Consider the following 20,515-nt stretch of genomic DNA (forward strand, 5'->3'; position numbering starts at 1 on the left):
TTTTCTTCAATCTTTTAATTCTTTATCATAATTCAACTTCACATTCTTCCCTCGCCTTTTCCTAATGTCTTATGAAAAAGAATCATAAAATTCTTAAATCAACTGCGTCTTCTAAAACTTTTAAGAGTTCTTCTATTTGCTCTTTTCTAACTTAAATATTCTTAATAAAATGATAACAATAATATAAATAATATAATTTAAATGTTAAATAAATAATATATATATATATATATATATATATATTTTCTTAAAACTTAGTTTATAAAACTTTATTTTTATTTTTTAAACTTTTATTAACTACTTTCTAAATCATGAACTTTTTAATATTCTATTTTTAATCTTAATATTTTATAAAATTATATTTTGAACTCTCACATATTTTCATATTTATAAAAATAACTCTGAACTTTTAAAAAATATCCATTTTACCCCGTACTTTATTTATTACTCAAAATACCCAAAAACTTATATAATTATAAATTTAACCCAGATCTTTTATCAAATTACATTTTTATATTCAAAAATAATAGTTGTGTTGGTGAACAATATTCTTTTCTAGAATAAAACCCCCTCTTGTGATCTTTCCAAAATATATACTTGATTTTAAATTCTTTTTCGGTTACGAATTTTTTATAGCTTTTAATTTTAATCTTTCAACCAACAAATCTCATCAATGTTCTCAATATTCAAGCTTAAAAACAACTCTCAAATACATCAAAAATAATTCAGTCCTTATCGGATCTATAATGGTCGAACTTTAAAGCATCAAAATCAACGAGATTCAACAAAATTTCAAGCACAAAATCACTCAAATTCAAGCAATAATTATCAAACCAACAATCACACATCAAGAATATATTTAATTCATATTAAAATTACCAAAAATCTACCTCCGTACGAAATCAAAACAACAAAAGCTTCGGAAAAGTTTTTTCATTGAGTTTCTGAAGAGAAAAACGTCAGAAATAGTCTATGCCTCCTAAAATTTCAATTGGCCGAACTCAAGACGAAGGGGAGCTATGTCACCATCAACTTCTACCAAATAAAAGTGATGCCAATACATAGAGGAGAAAGATATGAACACTTTTATCGGATTATATTTTTTATTGGAGTTACAGGTCGTAAGAAATTGAACGCCGAAAGTTCGATGTTCATGAAGAACACGTTCACTTTCTCTCTCGGCATTCTTTCTTTCCTTTTTCCCAAATGTTTCGGCTGAATAAATGAAGTGAATGATATTTAATTGGTGGCAATGATGATTATGTGTAAAAGAGGGGTATGCGTCGCGTATTAGGGCTGCTGAGTCAGCGATTCAAGTTATAAATATCTTAAACGGATAATTATAAAAGTTTGATATATTAAAACACAAGTAATAATATATATTAGTTATTAATATAAATGACATTAGCAACATAACAATAAAATATATACGGTGAAGCATTAGCAAAGTTACATTCACTAAGAAGTACCGATATTTACTCATATCGGCGGATATCGAACTCGATAATAATATTATTAACCAAATTTTATTTTTAAATTAAAAATATCAATTACTTAAATTAATATATATAATTTTCATTATTTATAAATTAATAAAATTATATTTTTAATTATGTAAAATACTTTATCATAATAAAAATATATATAAGAATCTGAAATTAATTAAACTTAATTAGTTATAAAATTAATTTAATTACTTGTAATAAAATAATTTTTAAAAATAAAAAACTTCAATTTATAAAATACATTATAACTTATTTTTATTTATATTTTCAAAAATGTGGGTCATTACATCTTACCCACCTTAGAAAAATTTTCGCCCTAAAAAATTGATACAATAAAATAAATTCAAAATCTATGAAAAAGAAACTAGATTCACGAGAGAGATACAAGCAACGTCAAGGATGAATATTCGAAAAGATTCAAGTGAACAAATAGGATCACAATTAGGCAAAGATATACGTGAACAATAAGGTATGACTGAAAGAAGCATTCAAATCGCATTTTAAGGAAGGAATCTGAAACAAAGAATTCCAATGAAAACAATAAAAGAAGAGATGACACCAAGTCACATTAGCACGAATAGAGAGTATACGTCGAATCGAATCCAACCCATAAAACATAACTTCTAACGGAACCAAACTCCATGATTCGCATAAACCTATTATTTTTATTTCGTCCAAGACAACCCATTAGTGTTCCCACATACATAAGTCATAAGTATTAAGTTGGCCAAACTTATTACAATGAGAAATACAACGGTCGACTAACAGTATTAATCAATAGACAGTCATGCATCTGAAACTCAAACTCCTGTCATTAGGACAAGTCCTACTACATGACAGACACTTAGAGTATGCAGTGAAGCATAGTCAGTTCATTCCCAAGACTCTAACAGGAACTAACTGCTCTGATACCAAAATGTAACACCCTAACTTTTAGCACCTCATGATCGTACTAAAAGCTCAGGCGTTACTTACCTCTAAACCTTTTTATTCTATACTATTTTTATTTAATATTGAGCCTTCACGAATACGAACCGAAACTTTCAGCAAGAAAATGAAGAGTCGGTACTTTAAATCATTTAATCACAAAATTATATATATCCACGTAGCATTATATATATAAACTTACTCAAAGATCCTCAAATACAATTCCTACCCCTCTAAAAACCAAAACAGTAAATGACAAGGGAAAAATAAAATCTAACAACTCAACTTGTAAACAAAATCTTCTATGTTCTTGTAGTTCCACACTAAACCTTCGCACCTGTAGCTGATAGGGGGTGAAAATAGGGGGTAAGAAATGGGGAGTTCTTAGTAGGGTCAGGTTAGAAGTTAACTTCATTTTATATATACTAGGTCAGCAAAAACAGTCAACAAGATACCATCTAATTCAACAATTAAAGAACACAGAATTCAAACAGTCATTTAGCATAATCACAATCACAGAAAATATACTCACAAACAAATATGTACAAATAAGTATGATGCATATCTAGTCCTATATAGGCCATGAGCTCATGTGTCAGTTTGTTGCCCGATTCCCGACACTGGTCCTGAGATAAGCGTTTTGTACCACCGTCCTTATCTCAGCCAATGTCCCCTCCATGAGCGTTACGTATCGCCGTCCTCATGGGGGAACCTTTCTTTTGATCTCTAGTGAGCGTTACGCATCGCCGTCCTCACTGAGCCATCCTTATAGTGTCAAGTGAGCGTTACGCATTGCCGTCCCCACTAGACACTTGGCACTAAGGCCCAAACGTCATTCAATTTCTTTTAATCTTTGTTCTCTACTCTCCTGTGGCAGAGATCCCTTTAATTAATACTTTTTTTCTATCTGCTCTACTGTGGCAGACGTTCATCAAATTCTTTTCAATCACTGCTCTCTGCTCTTTTGTAGCAGAGATCTTTTTACTTAATATATCCTTATTTTGCTCTTTTTTTTTCTTTTCTTTTTCATCTTTCTCTTTTATTTTCTTTCTCTCTTATTTTCTTCAATCTTGTAATTCTTTATCATAATTCAACTTCACATTCTTCCCTCGCCTTTTCCTAATGTCTTATGAAAAAGAATCATAAAATTCTTAAATCAACTGTGTCATGTAAAGCTTTTAAGAGTTCTTCTATTTGCTCTTTTCTAACTTAAATATTCTTAATAAAATGATAACAATAATATAAATAAGATCATTTAAATAGTAAATAATATATATATATCTTTTCTTAAAATTTAATTTATAAAATCTTATTTTTATTTTTTAAACTTTTATTAATTACTTTCTAAATCACGAACTTTTTACTATTCTATTTTTAACCTTAATATTTTATAAAATTATATTTGGAACCCTCACTTATTTTCGTATTTATAAAAATAACCCTGAAATTTTAGAAAATACCCATTTTTATCCCCGTACTTTATTTATTACCCAAAATATCTAAAAACTTATATAATTATAAATTTAACCCAGATCTTTTATCAAATTATATTTTCATATTCTAAAATAATATTTGTGTTGGTGAAAAATATTCTTTTCCAAAATAAAACCCCCTGTTATGATCTTTCCAAAATATATACTTGATTTTAAATCCTTTTTCGTTTATGAATTTTTCACGGCTTTTAATTTTAATCTTTCAACTACTAAATCTCATCAACTTTCTCAATATTCAAGCTTAACAACAGCTCTCAAATACATAAAAAATAATTCAGTCCTTTATCAGATCTATAATGGCCGAACTTTAAAGCATCAAAATCAACAAGATTCAACAAAATTTCAAGCACAAAATCACTCAAATTCAAGCAATAATCATCAAACCAACAATCACGCATCAAGAATATATTTAATTCATATTAAAATTTACCAAAATCCTACCTCCATACGAAATCAAAACAACGAAAGTTTCGGAGAAGCTTTTTGACCGAGGTGCTGAAGAGGAAAACGTCAGAAACCATTTGTGCCTCCTAGAACTCCAATTGGCTGAACTCAAGGGGAAGGAGCGCTATGTCACCGTCAAATTCTACCCAACAAAAGTGATGCCAACACGTAGAGGAATAAGATACGAACATTTTTACCAGATTAAATTTTTTATTAGAGTTACGGATCGCAAAATATCAAAGGCCAGAAGCTCGGTGTTCATGAAAAACACGTTCACTTTCTCTCTCGGCCTTCTTTCTTTCCTTTTTCCCAAATGTTTCTGCTGAATGAACGAAGTGAATGATAATTAATTGGTAGCAATGATGATTATGTGTAAAAGAGGGGTATGTGTTGCGTATTAGGGCTGCTAAGTCAGCAATTCAAGTTATAAATATCTTAAAAGGATAATTATGAAAGCTGGATATATTAAAATACAAGTAATAATATATATGAGTTATTAATATAAATAACATTAGTAACATAACAATAAAAGATATACGGTGAAGCATTAGCAAAGCTACGTTCACCAAGAAGTACCGATATTTACTCATACCGGTAGATATGAAACTCGATAATAATATTATTAACTAAACTTTATTTTTAAATTAAAAATATCAATTACTTAAATTAATACATATATATAATTTTTATTATTTATAAATTAATAAAATTATATTTTTAATTATGTAAAATATTTTATCATAATAAAAATATATATAAGAATCTGAATTTAATTGAACTCAAATAGTTATAAAATTAATTTAATTACTTGTAATAAAAGAATTTCTAAAAATAAGAAACTCCAATTTATAAAATACATTATAACTTATTTATATTTTAAAAAATGTGGGTCGTTACATCCGTTGGCTTATCGAAGTGCTTAAGCAAGTAAACTCGAAGGACTCTTTTGTTGAAAGGAGTTACCCCTAGGATAATAGGTTCATCATGTAGCCTTCTCTTTCCCATGGGAGATTGGTTGTTCTCGCTTTAACAGGAGTCAAGCTGGATTTGTGTCCCCGATTTATGACTATGCTGTCATCCCAGTCCTATCGTCCTCTATTTCGCCATTCTAGCGAACGGGAGCAATGCCTCTCTTGGGGTTGCGTCCTTCAATGTGTCTTAGAGCTAGGAGCTAGATGATAGCACTCCCAGGATGCCACTTCCCTCTCTAGGTTCTGCAACCTATGATGCAATTTCTGGATGATCTAGGTGCTGTTATACCCCGTTCCGCCAAAAGGGTGGAAAAATAACTCGGGTGCGAGTTCCGGTTGTCCTGTGGATGAAGACTGGGTGTCACCGCCGTGTGTACCATGCTCGGAATTCTAACCCCATTTGGCGCATGATGATTCTCTAGGGAGTTATACTCTCTGTTCTCTGCAAATGAGTGTTGGTTATCCATTGAACGAGGATTGCTGACTCTTTCCTTGCTGAGGGGGTCCCCACAGACGATGCTAGTGTTCACGAGTTACCTTAAACTATGGGATCTTCAATCTAGCAAGGTGACGAGTTTCGTGATGTCCGATTCGATGGTGTGAATGAAGGACGGGAGATAACCTGCAAAGTCACTTCAACGCTCAAGTTAGAATGGATCTAAGAGGTGAGGTTCTAGGATTAATGTCTCCTCCGTGTGGTAAGATATGACTCGTATATGGTTTTAAATATCGGAGAAGAATTAGCAGCTATTTGGCCAATCTTTGATCCTTGGGTCGAGGTGGCCTAAATGGGATCGGGAGCTCAATTGTTGTTGGGTCGTTATGGCCAGGCCCGAGTCCGCAATACTTTTCTTAACATAATAAATATTGAAAATATTAAATTTTTTTAATACAAATATTTTTATTTTTAAAAACAATTTTTGTGAAAAAAATTAAAATTATTTCAATTCATGTTTATTGCACTATCTAGTTATTCTAAATTAAAGTACTCTGTGTAAGATTTTTTTTCTAAAATAATGATATTTGGACATGTTAAAAATTAGAAAGAAATAATATCAAGAATGTCTTGAGAGAAAAAGAATTCTAAATTATTGTGAGAGTTGAGACTCAAATTGAGTTCACATATAACATTCGTTTTTTATACATGAGAAAATAGTAAAGACTGTTGTGAGATTACGAGGTAAAAATTTATATGAAAATGATATCAATGCTATTCTCATTATATAATACTTAGATAAATATAACATAATTAATCTAAGATTTGCGCAGTACAAAAGAGTTAAATTGATTATATATTATAAATTTAAAAGTGTTATATTGTTTAAAAATTAATTAGATATTATATAAATTACTGTTAAACTTAAAGACTTGTTGTAAAACATATTTGTAAATTGTATAAAATTTAATATAATTATTCAAAAAAAAATATAAACAACAACAAAGTCTTGTGAAATTTTCATCTCCTTAAACATTGGTTTGTGTGTGTTTTTTTAGCATATTTATATAATTAAAATTTTCATATATATTTTATCCTATAATATAATCACTTCTAGTAATAAATATATTAAAAATATTTAATAGAATAAATAGTATATATTTTAAATATTACAATTGAAAAGTATTATTATTATAGTTTAATTGTAGACATTAATAATTATATTTAACCATTATTATTTATATTGTAAAATTATAAATTGTCATTTATGCAAAATTGCAGACATGACACCAGCCATCACAAAAATTAATATGACATAAATTTATTCCCAAATTTTATATAGTAAAAAAGTAATATTTAGAAAACCAATTTTTTCCTATCAATATTAGTTAATTTTTTAAATTATTTTATTTATATTAAATTTTACATCAAAAATTATAAATTTTAAATTTTAAATTCTAAATTTTTCAATGAAAATGTTTAGAATTAAAAATATTAACTAATGTTATTTAACTAAAAGTTGGTTCTACGTGTTTTTTATAATAAAAATAGATAGATAGATAAATAAATAGATAGATAGATTTTTCTATATTATGATATTTATTATATTGCATAAGAACTAATTCACTAACAAAGCTATGTAGCAAACAGTTTGTTATTCTATGCTTGTAGTGCCTCGATGTCTCTCTGTGGTTTTTATAAACAAGAGTAAAGTATTGTTTTTGTCTCCAACGTTTGGGGTAAATCTTATTTGTATCTCTAACGTTTAAATCGTCCTATTTGTATCCCTAACGTTTGTAAAAGTGATTCAATATTATCCTGCTATCAATTACACATCATGAACGCTTTAATTTGAGTTTTAAAAATCTCTTCTTGAAGTTAGAATACAAATGTCTAGGATAGAATCGATGATCTACTCCAAAAAATAGCTCATCAAATGTTGAAACTAATTCATACAATATTTACATAATTCACTTTTCTAGGGACATAATTGAATCTAAAAACAAATAGTGGGTATAATATTAAAATCGATTACATCCAAGTGAGACCTAATTGATAATGAATACATCCAAGTGAGAATAATTGAAAAATATAATCTGATTTGTTAGTATAATTGATAGTAGGATAACATTGAATCACTTTTATAAACGTTAAGGATACAAATAGGACAATTTAAAGGTTATGGACACAAATAGGACTTACCCCAAACGTTGGGGACAAAAATAATACTTTACTCTATAAACAATTACGTTAGATAGATAACGAAAGTTATAAATAACATAAATAATGAGCTATACTCGTAGGTTTAATAATACCTTTACTTATGTTTATCTTTACCTATCTTAAACCCTAGTTTTACTATAACCATTCTACCGTTGCAGTCCCTTTTATCGCTGCATTTCTTGTGATGCCGCTCACTGTTGTCGGCACGAAACTTTTCAGCACCGCATTCGCCTACTGCCATCGCAACGAAACCAACGTCTTCTTTTCTGTTCCACTATTGTCCCGACACACCTTTGTCCAGCATCCTACCCAACGCCGTGTTCCTACCCAGCATGGTTGCTGCTGCAGCCACGAACTAGCACCGATCGTTCTCCCTGTCGCGCGTCTTCAACGGCCAAGCCCGACACGATCTATCACTGCGCCACCATCCTCCCTACCGTGATTCCCTTGTATTTTTATCGTGTTCGTACCTGTTTTTTTTTTTTTCAAACCATATATTAGAGGGAGAAGAAATTGAGGATTTTCTTTGAGTGGTGTTTACTTATAGAAAAGAACCATCCGCATACATAATAAATGAACATCCTGCAAAATGTGCATGTAGAATCAAGCAAATCAAGTAAAATACCAATGGTATATCCAAATAAACATCCATTTTAGAATAAAAAGAACTATCTGCATCATAGTAAAATGGACATCCGACTTAGTTGATAAGAAATAAGTAACGAAACAGCAGCTGCGGGGTCACTGGAGTTGCAATACATCAGCGGCGGTGGCACAAAATTGCAAGAGAATGATTGCGAAAAAATAAAAAAAAAATCAAAATTATGATTAAACCTAATTAATTTAAAATTTGATTTTTAAAATTAAGATTAATTTTCTTTTTTTAACCTATTGTTTGTAGGATTTTTTTTAAATAAAAAATTTAATTATTTTATTTAGCAAAATATGTCCTTTGTAGCATATTTACCACTTCACATTACGTTGATTTATCTCGTTTACAGTATAAACGAGATAATTAAAATTAGATAATTTACTAGAGATGAAAAATTATGTGTAAAAATTGAAACAATGAGTATGTGAGAGAATTTTAGGGATGAGAAGTTACATGTTCATGTTCCATGCATGATGAGAGAATATTACAATGAAAAGTTACGTGTTCTAAATTCATGATGAGAAGAAATGCATATATATCCCACTCTTTTTTCTGTTTTATCTACTCCATCAACTTCACGCTTCTTTTAATATAATAATTGTCTATCCTTGATATTCTCTCACGTACTAAACGATTCAATTACCGTATTTTTTTTCATTATGGAATCTGAACACGTACAACCTTTTTCTCAAATTTAAATAAATTCAATTTGATCTATTTTTTATGTAATCTTTTTGAGTACTAATTCAAATGGCTGGTTTGTAAGAAAACAATTTACCTGTATCTTTTTTTAAACCATATATTAGAGGAAAGGAAATTGAGGATTTTTTTAGTGGTGTTTAATAATGAACATTCATATCTTAGTAAAAAAATCATCTGCGTACATAGTAAAATGAACATTACGTAGAATATGGGCTTGCAGAATTAAGCAAATCAAGTAAAATACTAACGGTATACTCAAATAAATATCCACTTTAGAATGAAAAGAACCATCCAAATATATAGTAAAATGAACATCTGACTTAGTTAAAAAGAAATAAGTAACGAGACAACAGCTGTGAAGGCACCGGAGTTGTGATATAGCGGCAGCCACGGCACAAGATTGCAAGAGAGCGGTTGCAACAAAAATAAAAAAGGATTCAAAATTATAATTAAAACTAATTAATTCAAACTTTGATTTTAAAATTAAAATTAACTTTTTTTATCATGATTAAATCTAATTAATTCAAAATTTAATTTTAAAATTAAAATTAATTTTTTTAACTTATTGTTTCCAATTTTTTTAAATAAATAATTTAATTATTTTATTTTCCAAAATATATAATTTGTAGCGTATGTACTAATTCACATCACATTGATTTATCTCGTTTATAAATGAGATAATTGAAACGAGACAATTTACGAAGAAAGAAAAATTACATGTAAAAATTGAAACAATAAGTACATGAGAGAATATTAGGGATGAGAAGTTACGTGTTCAGGTTATATGATGAGAGAATGTTAGGGATGAAAAATTACGTGTTCTGATTTTATGATGAGAAGAAATGCAGTTATTTCTCCTACTTTTTTTTTCTGTTTTATATACCTATCAAATTCACGCTTCTTTTAATATAATAATTTTCTATTCTTGATATTCTCTCACGTACTAAATGATTGAATTACTGCGTTTCTTTTCGTTATGGAACCTAAACTTATAACCTTTTCTTTTTAAATTTAAATCAATCAAATTCGATCTATTTTTGTATGTACTCTTTTTGAGTACTAATTCAAATGTTTAGTTTTTAAGAAAATAATGTACCTGTTTCTTTTTTTTAAATCATATATTGGAGGGAGAAGAAATTGAAAATTTTCTTTGAGTGATGTTTAATAATGAACATCCACATCCTAGTAAAAAGAACCATCTACATACATTGTAAAATGAACATTCTCCCAAACATGAGCACACAAAATTAAGCGAATCAAGTAAAATACCAATAGAGTCGCGATACAGCAGCGGCAGTGGCACAGGATTGCAAGAGAGTAGTTGCAACAAAAATATAAAAAGATTCAAAATTATGATTAAACCTAATTAATTTAAAATTTGATTTTTAAAATTAAAATTAACTTTTCTTTTATTATGATTATATCTAATTAATTTAAAATTTAATTTTAAAATTAAAATTAATTTTTTTACTTATTGTTTAAGGATTTTTTAAAATAAATAATTTAGTTATTTTATTTACTAAAATATGTAATTTGTAACATATTTACAAATTTTTATTCCTAGTAAATTATCTCGTTTCAATTATATTGAAAGCGGGACAAATATGTAAATTGATAAATACATTGTGAATTACATATTTCAGTAAATAAAATAATTAAATTATTTATTTAAAAAATTTATTATTTACGTTCTTAAGAAAAAATATTATTGGCTATACTTTCTCTCTTGCAAAATTGTATCAAACAATAATAAACTATTCATGACCTAACCCGAAAATATATTATGGAGCTCTTTTTAATGCTCCAGTAATGAGTGGCAGGACATTCATACTAAGGCTTAGTTTGGTAAAGTTTTTTGAAGAGGTGCTTGTTGTCAGGGTAAATTTTAGAAGGTTAAATTTAACAGTGTTTGTATAGTTTTCTAGAGTGTTTGAAAATGCTCTAGATGGTTCCGAAACATTGTAGAATGTCCTAAAAGGTCCTGGAATACTTTGGAAGGTTCTAGAAGAGTCTGGAAGGTCATAGAGTAATGGATGTATATAGAAGTATGAAGAATAGTATGGAATAATCTAGAAGTATTTAGAAAGTTCTGGTAGGATAGATATTTGTAATGAAGGTTCTAGATGATTAATCTGGACCGTTGATTAGATTTAATCCTAACTGTTCCGAGGGTTACCTGAAACTGTAGGTCGATCTCGGACGATATCTTCTGTACTGGTCGGAGATGACGTGTCCGGCTGGTAGGTGGCGGCCGGAGCTGTCGTGTCCGACTTGTTGGACTGGCTGCGCTGCTGATCCTTTGTCACCGGAGGGTGGTGGTACCTGCAAGGGACTCCGATGCTTAAGTTAGCAAGGGTATTAAGCAGGTTTTTTGTAGAATCAGAGTATGAGTTATACCTGGGTGCTCCAGTGTATTTATAATGCTGTAGAGTGACCTTCTTAGAAAAGATAAGTTAGTTATCTTTATCTTATCTTATCTTATCTTATCTTTGGGTGAGGTCAGCTTAACTTCAAGGGAACCGCCTTTATCTCTAACGGCTTGGACTGCCTTTGGATTTGGGTTGTGTTCCTCTATTTGGGCCCTTTACTGGGCTTTCCTGTCGATTTGGTCGAGCTCTTTGAGAAGAGGTCGGATAGCCTGACCTCAAGAGGTCGGTCGCTTTGTTACTGAACATCCCGGGTCGGATAGCTCGACCCAGGGTGTGAACAGTGCCCCTGCTCGAGCTTGGTCTTTCTTTTTGAGGTCGAGTCTTAGTTCTTTAAGGCTTCGATCCTTCTCTGATGAAGCCGAACTCGAGCATTTGTCGACTTCTTTCTTTGTAGAATTTTCCTTTTTTGAATGTGGAACGTTTTCTTCTGAAAACGTGCGCTTTTGTATTAGTGCTCTGTTCTTGGAACGTGCGAGGGTTTAATACCTTCATTAATTGTTTTTTAATGCTCCGTTTCCCTTGGCCCATTTATTTTGAATTTCACACACACGAACGGTTTCTCTTCTTTGTTTTTCTTTGTAACTTCCCCTTTTACTCTCTCACTTTCTGTTTTCGCCTAAATTTTGCATTTTTGCGTTGCGGCGTCATTCGGCGATTTTCTGAGCGATTCCGTCTTTCCATCTTCAATCTCCTTCGAAGCTTTTTCCTTTGTTCAGGTTGGTTTTTCTTTCTTTGTGCTTCTTTCGTCGTTTTGCTTTCGGCTTTTAATAGGGTTTCGATTTTTCTCTTGAAGTCTGAGTCTTTTCGTATCACTGTGCGCTTACTTGTTTACTGTTTGAGGGTTCTTGCTTTTGAAATGGTCCTTTTGCTCACATTGCTTGTTTTCTCGAAAGATTGTTCCTTTTTGTCATGCTGATAACTATTGCTGATGAATTCTGTGAAAGATAACGATTATTTCTTCGTGTTATTTTGCTTATTCTGAGGGATTTTTATTTCTCCAAAAAAGGTGGCGTCTTTGATGACTTCTTCTTGATATGTTTTGCTATTTTGCTTGCTGATAAGCTAAGACTGCGAATTTGGAAGGTAGCTATTTCGGTTTTGTCTAATTCGTAGCTTTCTGGGATGCTGCTTTCTTTTTCACTTTAGAAAGGGTTTCGCTCTGCGTTAGTTTTGTAGGTTTTCCTGAATCCTTGTTCCCTGACTGCCTCCAAAAGATGCCCCTGGACCTTCTGTGTGGGTCCTGGGGTTTTTTTTTGTTGTTTGTGCCATCTGAATTATACTAGCCGAGTTGTTTTGTCCTTCATCCGAGATGTTTTTTAGTAATCCGATCTTCTTTTCTTGTTGTAGGATTAGTTGGCCTCATGTCTTCTCGCAAAAATATTGTTGAGACGTCTTCCCAAGTCCCTGAGGGCATGGCTGATTGGGTGAATTCTATGGTTCTTCTGTGTGTTTCGTTGGTTGACTCTGAGTTCTGTCAGCAACTTGGGCAATTTCATAAGATCTGTGGTAATGTTGGTGATGAAAAGAACTATGAGCTTGTATCTCCGAGTTCTAAGGAGAGGGTCTATTTCTCTATCCGAATTGCTGGAGAGCGCCCTTTGTTCTATGCCTACGACTTCTTTTTTAGTCAAATGAATATCACTCTTCCTTTTACCGATTTTGAGACCAACCTGTTATGGTTCTGTAATGTTGCTCCGTCCCAACTTCACCCCAATTCCTGGGGTTTCATAAAAATCTTTCAATTGTTGTGTCATGGATTCGGTATTCCTGCTTCACAATCCTTTTTCTTTTATCTCTTTGTTTTGACAAAGTCTGGGGTAGTTAAGAAGAAAGCCGCTTGGGTTTCTTTCCGAGCTTCCCAGGGAAAAAAGGTTTTCTCCATGTTTGATGAATCTTTCCGTGACTTTAAAAATTACTTTTTTAAGGTCCGAGCTGTTGAAGGAGCTCGGCTCTTTTTTCTAGATGAAAATGACGAGCCCGCCTTTCCCTTGGAATGGCAAAAGGATGTGGGGGTATCTAGATATACATGGAAAATGTTGGATGAGGCTGAGCAAGCTTTCGTGACTATTCTGGAAGAAAACTGGGGGCAGCCTCCCCATCTCGACACAAAAAAATTTTTAACCAACCCCTCTCTCCTCCGAACTGAGTTGGGTAGTGGTCAATTTTTTTATTCTCCTCTTTTGTCTACTCCCATATTTTTTTGCAAGCTCTTTTCTGATTTGTGACTTGGTTCCTTACTGTTGTGTTTTGCTTGCAGAGATGATTAAAAATAATGAATCTATGAAGGCCTTCTTCAAAAGGGCAAGGAAGGCTTCTGCAGCCCAAAACGTCTCGGCCAAGGCGGCCAGGGAGGGGTCGTCCCAGGTTCAGTTGAAGCCGGCCGTACCGAGCTCACCGGGGGCGAGAAAGGTAATCCCTACTCCCCGGGTTCGTTTGGTCGATCCTCCACAAGCTTCTGTGGCTACTTCTGGTGCTCCTCCAAACAAAAAATAGAAGACAACTGAGCCTTTTAACCTCGACGCCCCTGATTTTGATGCGGTTGAGTTTGTTGATCAGCAGATTGGTCCTTATGGTACCATCCCTACTGACGACGTCTTTCTTCTTCGCCGTTTAGACTTCATAACTCGGAGCAGCATAAAAATGGCACATATGGGAGCTACTATGTACCGTACTGTCCAAGATCTTCCCCTTCATGCTACTAAGGCCTTTATGGAAGAGGCTAAGCGGGAGTTTAATAGAATGAAAGGTTTGAAGGAGGAGCTTCAAGTGAAGGTGGCCAAGCTAGAGAAGGAGTTGGAGGGCGAGAAGGCAAGTTCTGTTGCTTTGGTGGCTTCTGTGAGGTTGGCTGAAGACACGGCATTGAGGCACAAGGACAGCTATGTCACATCCTACCGTGAGGTAATACGTCTCAGGGAAGAGTTGGAGTCTGCCCGGATTGACTATGCCGAGCTCCAGGGTCACCTTGTGGGCAGCGTAAATGCTGCTTATGAGAATCTGAAGGAGCAAGTTCGAGTTCTTGCTTGCGAGGTCGACCTTACTCTCTTTAGTCTGGATAATGTTGTAAAGGAGGGCAAGATTTTCCCTGACGACCTTGATGACGACAATGTTGAACCTCTGTCTGTGCCGGTTGCCAAAGCCACTGTTGTGCCGACTTCTTCAACTCCTCCTGCTGGGGTTAGTCATCCCGAGCCCGAGCCGAATTGTCAGATATTAAATCGAGACGACGGGACGGTGGATGCTGTGCCCCTCCAGACTCGTCCTCCTTCGCCCCATGTTGATGCAGCTTCTGGGAAACCTCTAGATCCTCTTTAGTTATTCTTGGTATATTTGTGTATGGCCCTGTCTGTGGGCTTTTGAACTGTTTATTTTTTTTAAATGGTATTTTGCTGACTATTGACATTCTTTTGGTTGCTTGTTTAGCAACTTTATTTTGAAAAACAAAGCGGTTTCCCAGCTTTTGGGATTGATTTTGGTCGCCTCTGAAGCTTGCCGTTATTATAGCTAGCAGTTTTTATATCACGGCCAAGACTCATAAAGTAGCTGTGTTCAAGAATCAACATACTGAACTAGGAGAATCAATAACACTATCTGAACTCTGAGTTCCTATAGATGCCAATCATTCTGAACCTCAATGGATAAAGTGAGATGCCAAAACTATTCAAGAGGCAAAAAGCTACAAGTCCCACTCATCTGATTGGAGCTATGTTTCATTGATAGTTTGGAATTTATAGTATATTCTCTTCTTTTTATCCTATTTGATTTTCAGTTGCTTGGGGACAAGCAACAATTTAAGTTTGGTGTTGTGATGAGCGGATAATTTATACGCTTTTTGGCATTGTTTTTAGTATGTTCTTAGTAGGATCTAGTTAATTTTAGGGATGTTTTTATTAGTTTTTATGTTAAATTCACATTTCTAGACTTTACTATGAGTTTGTGTGTTTTTCTGTGATTTCAGGTATTTTCTGGCTGAAATTGAGGGACTTGAGCAAAAATCAGATTCAGAGGTTGAAGAAGGACTGCTGATGCTGTTGGATTCTGACCTCCCTACACTCAAAGTGTATTTTCTAGAGCTACAGAACTCAAAATGGCGCGCTTCCAATTGCGTTGGAAAGTAGACATCCAGGGCTTTCCAGAAATATATAATAATCCATACTTTGGCCGAGTTTAGATGACGCAAAAGGGCGTTGAACGCCAGTTCTACGCTGCAGTCTGGAGTTAAACGCCAGAAACACGTCACGAACCAGAGTTGAACGCCAGAAACACGTTACAAACTGGCGTTCAACTCCAAGAATGATCTCTCCACGTGTAAACTTTAAGCTCAGCCCAAGCACACACCAAGCGGGTCTCAGAAGTGGATTTATGCATCAATTACTTACTTCTGTAAACCCTAGTAACTAGTTTAGTATAAATAGGACTTTTTACTATTGTATTAGACATCTATGGAAGATCCTGGATTGTATTTTTGATCCTGTGATCACGTTTTGGGGGCTGGCCTCTCGGCCATGCCTGAACCTTTCACTTATGTATTTTCAATGGTAGAGTTTCTACACTCCATAGATTAAGGTGTGGAGCTCTGCTGTTCCTCATGAATTAATGCAAAGTACTACTGTTTTCTATTCAATTCAACTTATTCCGCTTCTAAGATATCCATTCGCACCCAAGAACATGATGAATGTGATGATTATGTGACGCTCATCATCATTCTCATTTATGAACGCGTGCCTGACAAACACTACCGTTCTACATGCAACCAAGCTAGAATGAGTATCTCTTAGATATCTAATACAGGGGACCGAGTCCGAGTTATTAGTATCTTTGTGGTATAAGTTAGAACCCATGGATGGCCATTCCTGAGATTCGAAAAGTCTAAACCTTGTCTGTGGTATTCCGAGTAGGATCTGGGAAGGGATGGCTGTGACGAACTTCAAACTCGCGAGTGCTGGGCGTAGTGACAGACGCAAAAGGATAGTAAATCCTATTCCAGTATGATCGAAAACCTCCAGATGATTAGCCATGCCGTGACAGAGCATTTGGACTATTTTCACAGAGAGGATGGGATGTAGCCATTGACAACGGTGATGCCCTTACAGAAAGCTTGCCATGGAAAGGAGTAGGAAGGATTGGATGAAGACAGCAGGAAAGCAGAGGTTCAGAGGAACGAAAGCATCTCTATATACTTATCTGAAATTCTCACCAATGAATTACATAAGTATTTCTATCTTTATTTTCTGTTTATTTATTATTATTATTCGAAAACTCCATAACCATTTGATATCCGCCTAACTGAGATTTACAAGATGACCATAGCTTGCTTCATACCAACAATCTCCGTGGGATCGACCCTTACTCACGTAAGGTTTTATTACTTGGACGACCCAATGCACTTGCTGGTTAGTTGTGCGAAGTTGTGAAGTTATGTTTGGACCATGGTATTGTGCACCAGTTATTGGCGCCATTGCCAGGGAGAGAACGAACAACAAATTTTACAACCTCAGAGTAACAATTTCACATACCAAGTTTTTGGCCCCGTTGCCGGGGATTGTTCGAGTTTGGACAACTGACGGTTCATCTTATTGCTCAGATTAGGTAATTTTCTTTTTGTTTTATTTTCAAAAATCTTTCAAAAATTTCTCATCTGTTTTCGAAAATTATTCTAAATTTTAAGAATAAATTCTAGTGTTTCATGAAGCATGTTGAAGCCTGGCTGGCTGTAAAGCCAGGTCTAATTCTTTTGGATAGGGGCTTCCAACCATCAGCATAGAGGCAAGTTAATTTGAATATCAGCTGTTGCATGCCTGATTTATATCCTAAAGCTGACTAGCTATTAAGCCATGTCCAACCCTTTGATTGGAGCTTTGGGCTAATATTGAAAGATCCCTGGAATTCTTCTTAAAAATTTTGAAATCCTTATTTTTCTTTTTCACATTAATTTTCGAAAAATCCAAAAAAAATTCATAAAATCATAAAAATCAAAAATATTTTGTGTTTCTTGTTTGAGTCTTGAGTCAATTTTAAGTTTGGTGTCAATTACATTTTTTTCTAAAATTTTATGCATTTTTCAAAAATTCATGCATTCATAGTGTTCTTCATGATCTTCAAGTTGTTCCTGGCCAGTCTTCTTGTTTGATCTTCATATTTTCTTGTTTTGTGTCTTTTCTTGTTTTTCCTATGCATTATTGCATTCATAGTGTCTATACATGAAAAATTTCTAAGTTTGGTGTCTTGCATGTTTTCTTTTCTTGAAAATTTTTCAAAAATAAGTTCTTGGTGTTCATCTTGATCTTCAAAGTGTTCTTGGTGTTCATCTTGACATTCATAGCATTCTTGCATGCATTCATTGTTTTGATCCAAAATTTTCATGCATTGCATCATTTTCATGTTTTTCTCTTTCATCATTAAAAATTCAAAAATAAAAAAAATATCTTTCCCTTTTTCACTCATAAATTTCGAAAATTTGAGTTGACTTTTTCAAAACTTTTTAAAATTTAGTTGTTTTTATGAGTCAAATCAAATTTTCAATTTAAAAATCTTATCTTTTTCAAAATCTTTTTCAAAAATCAAATCTTTTTCATTTTTCTTATTTATTTTTGAAAATTTTAAAAATATTTTTCAAAAATCTTTTTCTTAATTTTATCTCATAATTTTCGAAAATATCCTCAACAATTAATGTTTTGATTCGAAAATTTCAAGTTTCTTACTTGTTAAGAAAGATTCAAACTTTAAGTTCTAGAATCATATCTTGTGATTTCTTGTGAATCAAGTCATTAATTGTGATTTTAAAAAATCAAATCTTTTTCAAAACTAATTTCAATCATATCTTTTCAAAAAGATCTTTTTATCTTATCTTTTTAAAAATCATATCCTCTTAATCATATCTTTTTAAAACACATCTTTTTTCAAAAATTTGATTTTAAAATATCTTTTCTAACTCCTTATCTTCTTATCTTTTCAAAATTGATTTTCAAAATTTGTTTCAACTAACTAATTAACTTTTTGTTTTGCTTCTTATCTTTTTCAAAACTACTTAACTAACTCTCTCCCTCTAATTTTTTAAAATCTCTTCCCTCTTTTTCAAAAATTCTTTTTAATTAACTAATTGTTTCAATTTTTAATTTTAAACTTGATTTCATTCCTAATTTTCGAAAATCACTAACCCCTTTTCAAAATTTTATTTTCGAAAATTCTCTTTCTCTCTCATCTCCTTCTATTTATTTATTCATCTACTAACACTTCATCTCACACAAATTCGAACTCCCTCTTCCATCTGTGTTCGAATTTTCTCTTCTTTCCTTCTTTACATTACATTATTTTCTTCTTCTACTCACACAGGGGAACCTCTATACCTGGGCAAAAAAGATCCCTATTATTATTATTTTTCTGCTCCCTCTTTTTCATATGAGCAGGAGCAAGGACAAGAACATTCTTGTTGAAGCAGACCCTAAACCTGAAAGGACTCTGAAGAGGAAACTAAGATAAGCTAAAATACAACAATCCAGAGATAACCTTACAGAAATTTTTGAACAAGAAGAGGATATGGCAGCCGAAACTAATAATAATGCAAGGAGGATGCTTGGTGACTTTACTGCACCTAATTCTAATTTACATGGAAGAAGCATCTCCATCCCTACCATTGGAGCAAACAATTTTGAGCTTAAACCTCAATTAGTTTCTCTAATGCAACAAAATTGCAAGTTTCATGGACTTCCATCTGAAGATCCTTTTCAGTTCTTAACTGAATTCTTGTAGATCTGTGATACTGTTAAGACTAATGGAGTAGATCCTGAAGTCTACAGGCTCATGCTTTTCCCTTTTGCTGTAAGAGACAGAGCTAGAGTGCGGTTGGACTCTCAACCCAAAGATAGCCTGAACTCTTGGGATAAGCTGGTCACGGCTTTCTTAGCCAAGTTCTTTCCTCTTCAAAAGCTGAGCAAGCTTAGAGTGGATGTTCAAACCTTCAGACAGAAAGAAGGTGAATCCCTCTATGAAGCTTGGGAGAGATACAAGCAACTGACCAAAAAGTGTCATTCTGACATGCTTTCAGAATGGACCATCCTGGATATATTCTATGATGGTCTGTCTGAATTAGCTAAGATGTCATTGGATACTTCTGCAGGTGGATCCATTCACCTAAAGAAAACGCCTGCAGAAGCTCAAGAACTCATCGACATGGTTGCTAATAACCAGTTCATGTACACTTCTGAGAGGAATCCTGTGGGTAATGGGACGCCTCAGAAGAAGGGAGTTCTTGAAATTGATACTCTGAACGCCATATTGGCTCAGAATAAAATATTGACTCAGCAAGTCAATATGATTTCTCAGAGTCTGAATGGAATGCAAGCTGCATCCAACAGTACTTAAGAGGTATCTTCTGAGGAATAAGCATATGATCCTGAGAACCCTGAAATAGCAGAGGTAAATTATATGGGTGAACCATATGGAAACACCTATCATCTCTCATGGAGAAATCACCCAAATCTCTCATGGAAGGATCAACAAAAGCCTCAACAAGGCTTTAATAATGGTGGAAGAAACAGGTTTAGCAATAGCAAGCCTTTTCCATCATCCACTCAGCAACAGACAGAGAACTCTGAACAAAATACCTCTAATTTAGCAAACTTAGTCTTTGATCTATCTAAGGCCACTGTGAGTTTCATGAATGAAACAAGGTCCTCCATTAGAAATTTGGAAGCACAAGTGGGTCAGCTGAGTAAAAGAATCACTGAAATCCCTCCT

The 20,515-nt window shown here is 33.2% G+C and overlaps 1 non-coding gene across 1 annotated transcript; it reads right to left on the minus strand.

The window, feature by feature from the left end:
• Nucleotides 1–19,711: 19,711 nt before the first annotated feature.
• LOC112781364 (small nucleolar RNA R71) lies at nt 19,712–19,815 on the minus strand. Its single transcript, XR_003192145.1, has one exon. It is a non-coding gene; the product is annotated as a small nucleolar RNA R71 (small nucleolar RNA).
• Between the last annotated feature and the right edge of the window lie 700 nt (nt 19,816–20,515).

This window comes from Arachis hypogaea, chromosome 19 (assembly GCF_003086295.3).
Source record: "Arachis hypogaea cultivar Tifrunner chromosome 19, arahy.Tifrunner.gnm2.J5K5, whole genome shotgun sequence".
In the NCBI taxonomy this organism is placed as follows: Eukaryota; Viridiplantae; Streptophyta; class Magnoliopsida; order Fabales; family Fabaceae; genus Arachis; species Arachis hypogaea.